This window comes from Salmo salar, chromosome 14 (assembly GCF_965601325.2).
Source record: "Salmo salar chromosome 14, fSalSal1, whole genome shotgun sequence".
Lineage (NCBI taxonomy): Eukaryota > Metazoa > Chordata > Actinopteri > Salmoniformes > Salmonidae > Salmo > Salmo salar.
In genome coordinates this window covers 39,436,916-39,446,046 of record NC_138304.1, presented here as the reverse complement: position 1 = coordinate 39,446,046, position 9,131 = coordinate 39,436,916, and positions in this window count along the sequence as shown.

Here is a 9,131-nt window from a genome sequence, read left to right as displayed (position 1 = left end):
TGGCATTATTAAAGACGGGTTGCGATAGAGCCATCTATACCACAGATCTATTAAATCCAGTTAAACTAGTGGGTGTGTGTGTGTCTCAGATACCTAGCCCTGCTCCTCGCTGCAGAAGAAACACCACAATATGACTCCTGTGTCCTTGGGGAGCTTATATTGTCTTCAGGCAGAGAATGGTTTTAGTGTACATGTCCAGGGACATGACTGACTAACCCATTATAGAGAGAATGAAGGAGACAGAGCAGGTACTTGCATAAGATATAAACTGCTTATGCTAAACCATGCTATTGACACATGCAGGCTTTTATGGTTGTTCAGGGTGAAAAGTGTAATGCCGTTTCTGGTGATCTCATATTGATCAAGAGCTCTCTGCACTTTGGTGGGAAGGAGGGAAGACGGAGGAGAGGAGGGGTGAGGATTGGTGGTTACATCCATCCTTTCACGGAAAAGAGTGGTTAAACGGCAGTGAAAGTGATGAGTGTTTATGCCTTGAGTTGAGTTTATCACTGACAGATGGGCTTTCAGCAACTTCCCATCTTTCTCCTCCCTCCATCTCATTGCACTCTCCTGCCTCTTCTCTGTCATCATCTTGTTTGGTTGGAAGTCCAGAGACAGCCTCTACCCCTAGATACTCCCACTAGGCCCTACCCCTAAGGACTTCCCCTATCCTCTTCCCTTACTCCTAGCCCTGCTTCAAAACTGGCCTGCCCACCTGCACTCCATTGAATTAGCACTAACATGCTTTCTTTGAAGAGAAAAGGAGCCATTGATCGGAACACTAGGGAGAGAGATAGAAAAAGAGAGAGAAAGACAAATGATAGAGAGAGACAGAGCAAGAGAAAGTACTCCTGAATGAAAGCATTGACTTTCTGACACCCATCAAAGCTCCGCTCAAGAAAGTAACTGAAAGTTCCGTCCCACCCTCCCTCCCTCCCGCAGGTTAGTGTTTTTCATAATGAATTTTGTTCTGAAGGTAGCTCTACAGAGTGGTCACTACAGTGGTTCCTCCTTTAAAAGTTGCATCATACTGCAGCACACCTAGCGGGCTGCTGCAGCATTCTATGGCACGTTATTTAATCGTCAGCCATTTTTCTGTTAATGCAAGTTAGTGCTAGTTTGACCACCAGAGGGCAACTTTGAGAAGCATTTGATAGTCTCCCATATTTGGTATTTGGTATTTTATTAGGATCCCCATTAGCTGTTGCAAATCAGCAGCTACTCTTCATGGGGTCCACACAAAACATGAAACATAATATAGAATGACATAAGACAGAACATCATTAGACAAGAACAGCTCAAGGACAGAACTACATACATTTTAAAAAAAGCACACGTAGCCTACATATCAATGCATACACACAAACTATCTAGGTCAAATAGGGGAGAGGTGTTGTGCCGTGAAGTGTTGCTTTATCTGTTTTTTGAAACCAGGTTTTCTGTTTATTTGAGCAATATGAGATGGAAGGAAGTTCCATGCAATAATGGCTCTATATAATACTGTACCTTTCTTGAATTTGTTCTGGATTTGGGGACTATGAAAAGACCCCTGGTGGCATGTCTGGTGGGATAAGTGTGTGTGTCAGAGCTGTGTGTAAGTTGACTACGCAAACAATTTGGGATTTTCAACACATTAATGTTTCTTAACCCCTTAGCCAAGCGAGACTGGCATGCATAGTATTTACAGTTGAAGTCAGAAGTTTACATATACCTTAGCCAATACATTTAAACTCAGTTTATCACAATTCCTGATGTTTAATCTGAGTAAAAATTCCCTGTTTTAGGTCAGTTAGCATCACCACTTTATTTTAAGAATGTGAAATGTCAGAATAATAGTAAAGAGAATGATTTATTTCAGCTTTTATTTCTTTCATCACATTCCCAGTGGGTCAGAAGTTTACATACACTCAATTAGTATTTGGTAGCATTGCCTTTAAATTCTTTAACTTGGGTCAAGCGTTTCGGGTAGCCTTCCACAAGCTTCCCACAATAAGTTGGGTGAATTTTGGCAAATTCCTCCTGACAGAGCTGGTGTAACTGAATCAGGTTTGTAGGCCTCCTTGCTTTTTTGTGGAGTGGTTGAAAAATTAGTTTTAATGACTCCAACCTAAGTGTATGTAAACTTCTGACTTCAACTGTATATCAGCCCTCTGATAACAATTAAGAGAAAAATGTGCCGCTCTGTTCTGGGCCAGCCGCAGCTTAATCTTACATCTAGATGTTCCGCTAGCGGAACACCGCTCCAATATCCAATGATAGGGCGTGGCGCGAATGACAAATTCCTCGAAAATCCGAAAACTTCAATTTTTCAAACATATGACTATTTTACACCATTTTAAAGACAAGACTCTCCTTTATCTAACCACACTGTCCGATTTCAAAAAGGCTTTACAACGAAAGCAAAACATTAGATTATGTCAGGAGAGTATCCAGCCAGAAATAATCAGACACCCATTTTTCAAGCTAGCATATAATGTCACAAAAACCAAAACCACAGCTAAATGCAGCACTAACCTTTGATGATCTTCATCAGATGACACTCCTAGGACATTATGTTATACAATACATGCATGTTTTGTTCAATCAAGTTCATATTTATATCAAAAACCAGCTTTTTACATTAGCATGTGACGTTCAGAACTAGCATTCCCACCGAACACTTCCGGTGAATTTACTAAATTACTTACGATAAACGTTCACAAAAAACATAACAATAATTTTAATAATTATAGATACAGAACTCCTTTATCGCGGTGCCCGATTTTAAAATAGCTTTTCGGTGAAAGCACATTTTGCAATATTCTGAGTAGATAGCCCGGCCATCACGGCTAGCTATTTTGACACCCACCAAGTTTGGCACTCACCAAACTCAGATTTACTATAAGAAAAATTGGATTACCTTTGCTGTTCTTCGTCAGAATGCACTCCCAGGACTTCTACTTCAACACCCAATGTTGTTTTGGTTCCAAATAATCCATAGTTATCCTGTTAGGGCTAGGGGGCAGTATTGACACGGCTGGATAAAAAACATACCCGATTTAATCTGGTTACCACTCCTACCCAGTAACTAGAATATGCATATACTTATTACATATGGATAGAAAACACCCTAAATTTTCTAAAACTGTTTGAATGGTGTCTGTGAGTATAACAGAACTCAAATGGCAGGTCAAAACCTGAGAGATTCCTTTACAGGAAGTGGCCTGTCTGACCATTTCTTGAACTTCTTTTCCATCTCTATCATTTACTAAGGATCTCTGCTCTAACGTGACACTTCCCACGTCGTCCATAGGCGCTCAGAGCCCGGGAAAAAACAGAATGTCGTCATTCCAGCCCCAGGCTGAAACACATTATCGCCTTTCTCAAGTGGCCGATCAAGGGACACGGGCTTATGCGCGTGACCCCGACCGCCCCCGCCTTTGGGATTTTTCCCTCTGTTTGCCGAAAAGGAGATTCCCTGTCAGAATATTATCGCTTTTCTACGAGAAAAGTGTCGTAAAAATTGATTTTAAACAGCGGTTGACATGCTTCGAAGTACGGTAATGGAATATTTAGAATTTTATTGTCACGAATTGCGCCATGCGCGTGACACTTCTTTACTATTTCGGATAGTGTCTGGAACGCACGAACAAAACGCCGCTATTCGGATATAACGATGGATTATTTTGGACCAAACCAACATTTGTTATTGAAATAGCAGTCCTGGGTGTGCATTCTGACGAAGACAACAAAAGGTAATCAAACTTTTATAATAGTAAATATGATTATGGTGAGTGCTAAACTTGCCGGGTGTCTAAATAGCGAGCCCGTGAAGCCTGGGCTATGTACTTAGAATATTGCAAAATGTGCTTTCACCAAAAAGCTATTTTAAAATCGGACATATCGAGTGCATAGAGGAGGTCTGTATCTATAATTCTTAAAATAATTGTTATGCTTTTTGTGAACGTTTATCGTGAGTAATTTAGTAAAATGTTAGCGAATTCCCCGGAAGTTTGCGGGGGGTATGCTAGTTCTGAACGTCACATGCTAATGTAAAAAGCTGGTTTTTGATATAAATATGAACTTGATTGAACAAAACATGCATGTATTGTATAACATAATGTCCTAGGGTTGTCATCTGATGAAGATCATCAAAGGTGAGTGCTGCATTTAGCTGTCTTCTGGGTTTTGGTGACATTATATGCTGGCTTGAAAAATGGGTGTCTGATTATTTCTGGCTTGGTACTCTGCTGACATAATCTAATGTTTTGCTTTCGTTGTAAAGCCTTTTTGAAATCGGACAGTGTGGTTAGATTAACGAGAGTCTTGTCTTTAAATGGCTGTAAAATAGTCATATGTTTGAGAAATTGAAGTAATAGGATTTTTAACGTTTTGAAAATCGCGCCACTGGATTACACTGGCTGTTACGTAGGTGGGACGAATTCGTCCCGCCTAGCCTAGAGAGGTTATATCCAAATAGCTGCGTTTTGTTCGTGCGTTCAAATCACTATCCGAAGGGTGATGCGCCGGCGCGTTTCGTGACAATTTTTTTTAAATATTCCATTACTGTACTTCGAAGCATGTCAAACGCTGTTTAAAATCAATTTATGCGATTTTTCTCGTAAAATAGCGATAATATTCCGACCGGGAGACGTTGTATCCTATCAAACACTGAAATAAGAAAATGGAGTCTTCACATGCATGCACACGCCAGTGTCATTGTTCTCAGAAGGACCACTCTCCAAAACCCCTACTGTTTTTCGCCCAGAGACTGCAGAGTTATCATTCCACGTTCTGGCGCCTTCTGAGAGCCTATGGGAGCCTTAGAAAATGTCACGTTACAGCAGAGACCCTGTATTTTCGATAAAGAGGCTACAGAAGGCCAAGAAATGGTCAGACAGGGCACTTCCATATAGAATCTTCTCAGGTTTTGGCCTGCCAAATGAGTTCTGTTATACTCACAGACACCATTCAAACAGTTTTAGGAACTTTAGGGTGTTTTCTATCCAGATCTACTAATTATATGCCTATTCTAGTTTCTGCGCAGGAGTAATAACCAGATTAAATCTGGTACGTTTTTTATCCGGCCGTGAAAATACTGCCCCCTATCCCAAACAGGTTAACAGTTTTGGAAACCTTAGAGTGTTTTCTATCCAATACTACCAACTACTATATGCATATCCTAACTTCTGGGCCTGAGTAACAGGCAGTTTACTTAGGGCACCTCATTCATCCAAACTTCCGAATACTGCCCCCTAGCCCGAAGAAGATAATTCTAAATGAAATAATAACAATAATAATCGCTTTGTTTAAAAAGTAACACTATTTTGGAGATTTCGTTTTCATTTAACCTAGAGTGAGCGAGAAAAAGGCAATTCTTGAACATGGGGTGAGACATTCTCACTAATTTGTAAATAAAGCCAGTTTGTTGTTTAGAATTATTTATTTCTGGAGAAACCTGACTTGATTATTTAGCAGACATCACTTGCTTATATTCAGTCAACACATATATCTTAACTCTTTCATCTAGGCGTTCCGCTAGCGGAACACCTGCTCCAATATCCAATGATAGGCGTGGCGCGAAATACAAACTCCTCGTAAATCCGAAAACGTCCATTTTTCAAACATATGACTATTTTTCACCATTTTAAAGACAAGACTCTCCTTTATCTAACCACACTGTCCGATTTCAAAAAGGCTTTACAGCGAAAGCAAAACATTAGATTATGTCAGCAGAGTACCCAGCCAGAAATAATCAGACACCCATTTTTCAAGCTAGCATATAATGTCACAAAAAACAAAACCACAGCTAAATACAGCACTAACCTTTGATGATCTTCATCAGATGACACTCCTAGGACATTATGTTAAACAATACATGCATGTTTTGTTCAATCAAGTTCATATTTATATCAAAAACCAGCTTTTTACATTAGCATGTGACGTTCAGAACTAGCATTCCCATCGAACACTTCCGGTGAATTTACTAAATTACTCACGATAAACGTTCACAAAAAATATAACAATTATTTTAAGAATTATAGATACAGAACTCCTTTATGCAATCGCGGTGTCCGATTTTAAAATAGCTTTTCGGTGAAAGCACATTTTGCAATATTCTGAGTAGATAGCCCGGCCATCATGGCTAGCTATTTTGACACCCACCAAATTTGGTACTCACCAAACTCAGATTTACTATAAGAAAAATTGGATTACCTTTCCTGTTCTTCGTCAGAATGCACTCCCAGGACTTCTACTTCAATAACAAATGTTGGTTTGGTTCCAAATAATCCATAGTTATATCCAAATAGCGGCGTTTTGTTGTGTGTTCAAGACACTATCCGAAGGGTAAAGAAGGGTGACGCGCCCGGTGCGTTTCGTGACAAAAAAATTCAAAATATTCCATTACCGTACTTCGAAGCATGTCAAACGCTGTTTAAAATCAATTTTTATGTGATTTTTCTCGTAAAAAAGCGATAATATTCTGACCGGGAAACCCTGTTTTCGTTCAAAGACTGAAAATAAAAACATGGAGTCGTCTCGTGCACGCGCGCACCAGTCTCATTGTTCTCAGATCAACCACTTACCAAATGCGCTACTGTTTTTCAGCCATGGCCTGCAAAGTCATCATTCAACGATCTGGCGCCTTCTGAGAGCCTATGGGAGCGTTAGAAAATGTCACGTTACAGCAGAGATCCCCTGTTTTGGATAGAGATGATCAAGAAGGCCAAGAAATAGTCAGAGAGGGCTCTTCCTGTTTGGAATCTTCTCAGGTTTTGGCCTGCCAAATGAGTTCTGTTATACTCACAGACACCATTCAAACCGTTTTAGAAACTTTGGAGTGTTTTCTATCCAAAGCTAATAATTATATGCATATTCTAGTTTCTGGGCAGGAGTAATAATCATATTAAATCGGGTACGTTTTTTATCCGGCCGTGAAAATACTGCCCCCTATCCATAACAAGTTAAGAATATCATGAAATATAATTGAACATTTTCGTTTCTCCATGCTTGTCTCAGAGCAGCGCGAAAGAGTGCTGAAATAGACGTCCACAGCTTGAAGGCTGTATATAAGGACATTTTGGAGATTATTTGGTTTTCAAAAAAACAACAGTGAGCAATTGTAATCTGAATAAAGGGCAACATAATATTTATAAAGGTTAAAATATAGCCCTGCTAATAGCCATAATGATGCTGTACAACGTGACCATGTATGTTTGAAAGAGTATTTTCCAGTAAGCAACAATTTGTTTGCCTTCATTAGACAACTTTGTTCGAATATTTCTATAATTCATTAGTATTTATTCCCATAGTAATTCGTTACGGATTCATAACTAAATCAACATCAGCATTTTGAAAGAGTATTTTATCATTATTTTATTTATTAACAAAAGCGTAAATATGCTGATGAAGAAATACAGTACTGCTGTTTTGAGTTAGAAATGTAACACTTCAGAGTACTTAAGCATTGAATACATTGCAGGCAGGGGGATGTTCACAAATACAGTCGCCGGGCTATAAAGAGTCTATTGTCCTAATAATTGGGTTTGAAAACCTGTTTTCAAAATGCCACCAGCTCTCCATCACTACTGCAAATAAAAACACAGCATCTTGTTTACATCTTCTTTACAATCTTTATTGTAACCACAATGTCACAAATAATTTGTATCTACCTTTCCAATTACTTTTAGAGTTTGGGATTAATTTGATTAATGTTATGGTATTTCTATTACAAAGAAAACGAAAAACCCTCTGGGTTTCCGTAAGGATGGAACAGAAAATATGGCGCTGTACAACGTGACAGTGTGGAATACAGTACTGGGCTATTTAGCTAAAGAATCCAGTGTCCTGCGGGAGACCAGGGTTCACTTCCCCAATGGGGAGGAAGGAGTAGGGTAGGCTGTCCTTGTAAAGCAGAATTTGTTCTTAACTGACTTGCCTAGTTAAATATAGGTTACACTAAGAGCATACCATTTCTACACTCTAATTTTCTAATTCTAGTCTAACCAATACCCAAACAGAGATTCAGTGAATATAAAAATCTCATTGATTTATGAAGACCAGTCCCCATGCTTGTCTCAGAGCAGCGTGAAATGGTGCTAAAATAGTTGTAGGCTATTGCTTCTAACTTCAATATGCTCTTTAAATAAATAAGACCTACACCACTTTTAACAGGACATTACTCAACACTAGTGAGACTCATGTCGCGTACGGTAGGCCTACAGTATATCAAAAAATATGACGCCACTCTCAGCCAATAATTAAATACAGAGGAATGGAGGATATTTCTGTAATTAAGTCATATTTATTCCCATAGTAATTCGTTATGGATCCATGACTAAACAAACATCGGCATTTTGAAAGAGTATTTTTATCGTTATTTTATTAATGAAAACAGAAAGATGCCATTATTAGTTACATTGTTTTAGTTTGAATGTGCAGACTGGCACAAAGAACAGAATAGCGGGATCATTTCCCTAGTCAGCACACTTATTAGTGCACTGCCCCTTAAAAATGTTGGAGATGATTTCGTTTTCAAATAACGTAAAATGAGCGAGAAAAAGGCCATTCTTGAACATTGGGTGAGACATTGTAACTAATTTGTAAATAAAGCCAGTTTGTTATTTAGAATTATTTATTTCTGTTTTTAGAGGGAGAAAAAACTAAAACCTTACATCATCTCATGGGTCTCCCAGTCGAGGCCTGCACAGGTATTGAACCAGCATCTGTAGCAACACAACTTGCACTGCTATGCAGTGTCTTAGACTGCTGCACCACTCAATGTGACCGGTCGGGAGTGGGCTACAGTACTACAGTAAGAGCAAAATAATCCTAAGAAAATAAAATAATAAAAACCTTAGTGTAACAACAGTTTTAGTAAGTAATACTGAAGTCGTGAACAATTATCAGTTTCTATTTAGGTTTATGTCGCCCATTCATTGTCAGTTAGAGACAAAGCAGGACCAAAAAGCATATTCAGTGATCTAACTCCCCCATGCGCTGGTCTGGAGCAATGAAGTGGTGACGCAGGGTACCATTGGTGGAGTGTTGCAGAGATGGTTGTCCTTCTGGAAGGTTCTCCAATCTCAACAGAGGAACTCTAGAGCTCTGTCAGAGTGACCATTGGGTTCTTGGTCACCTCCCTGACCAAG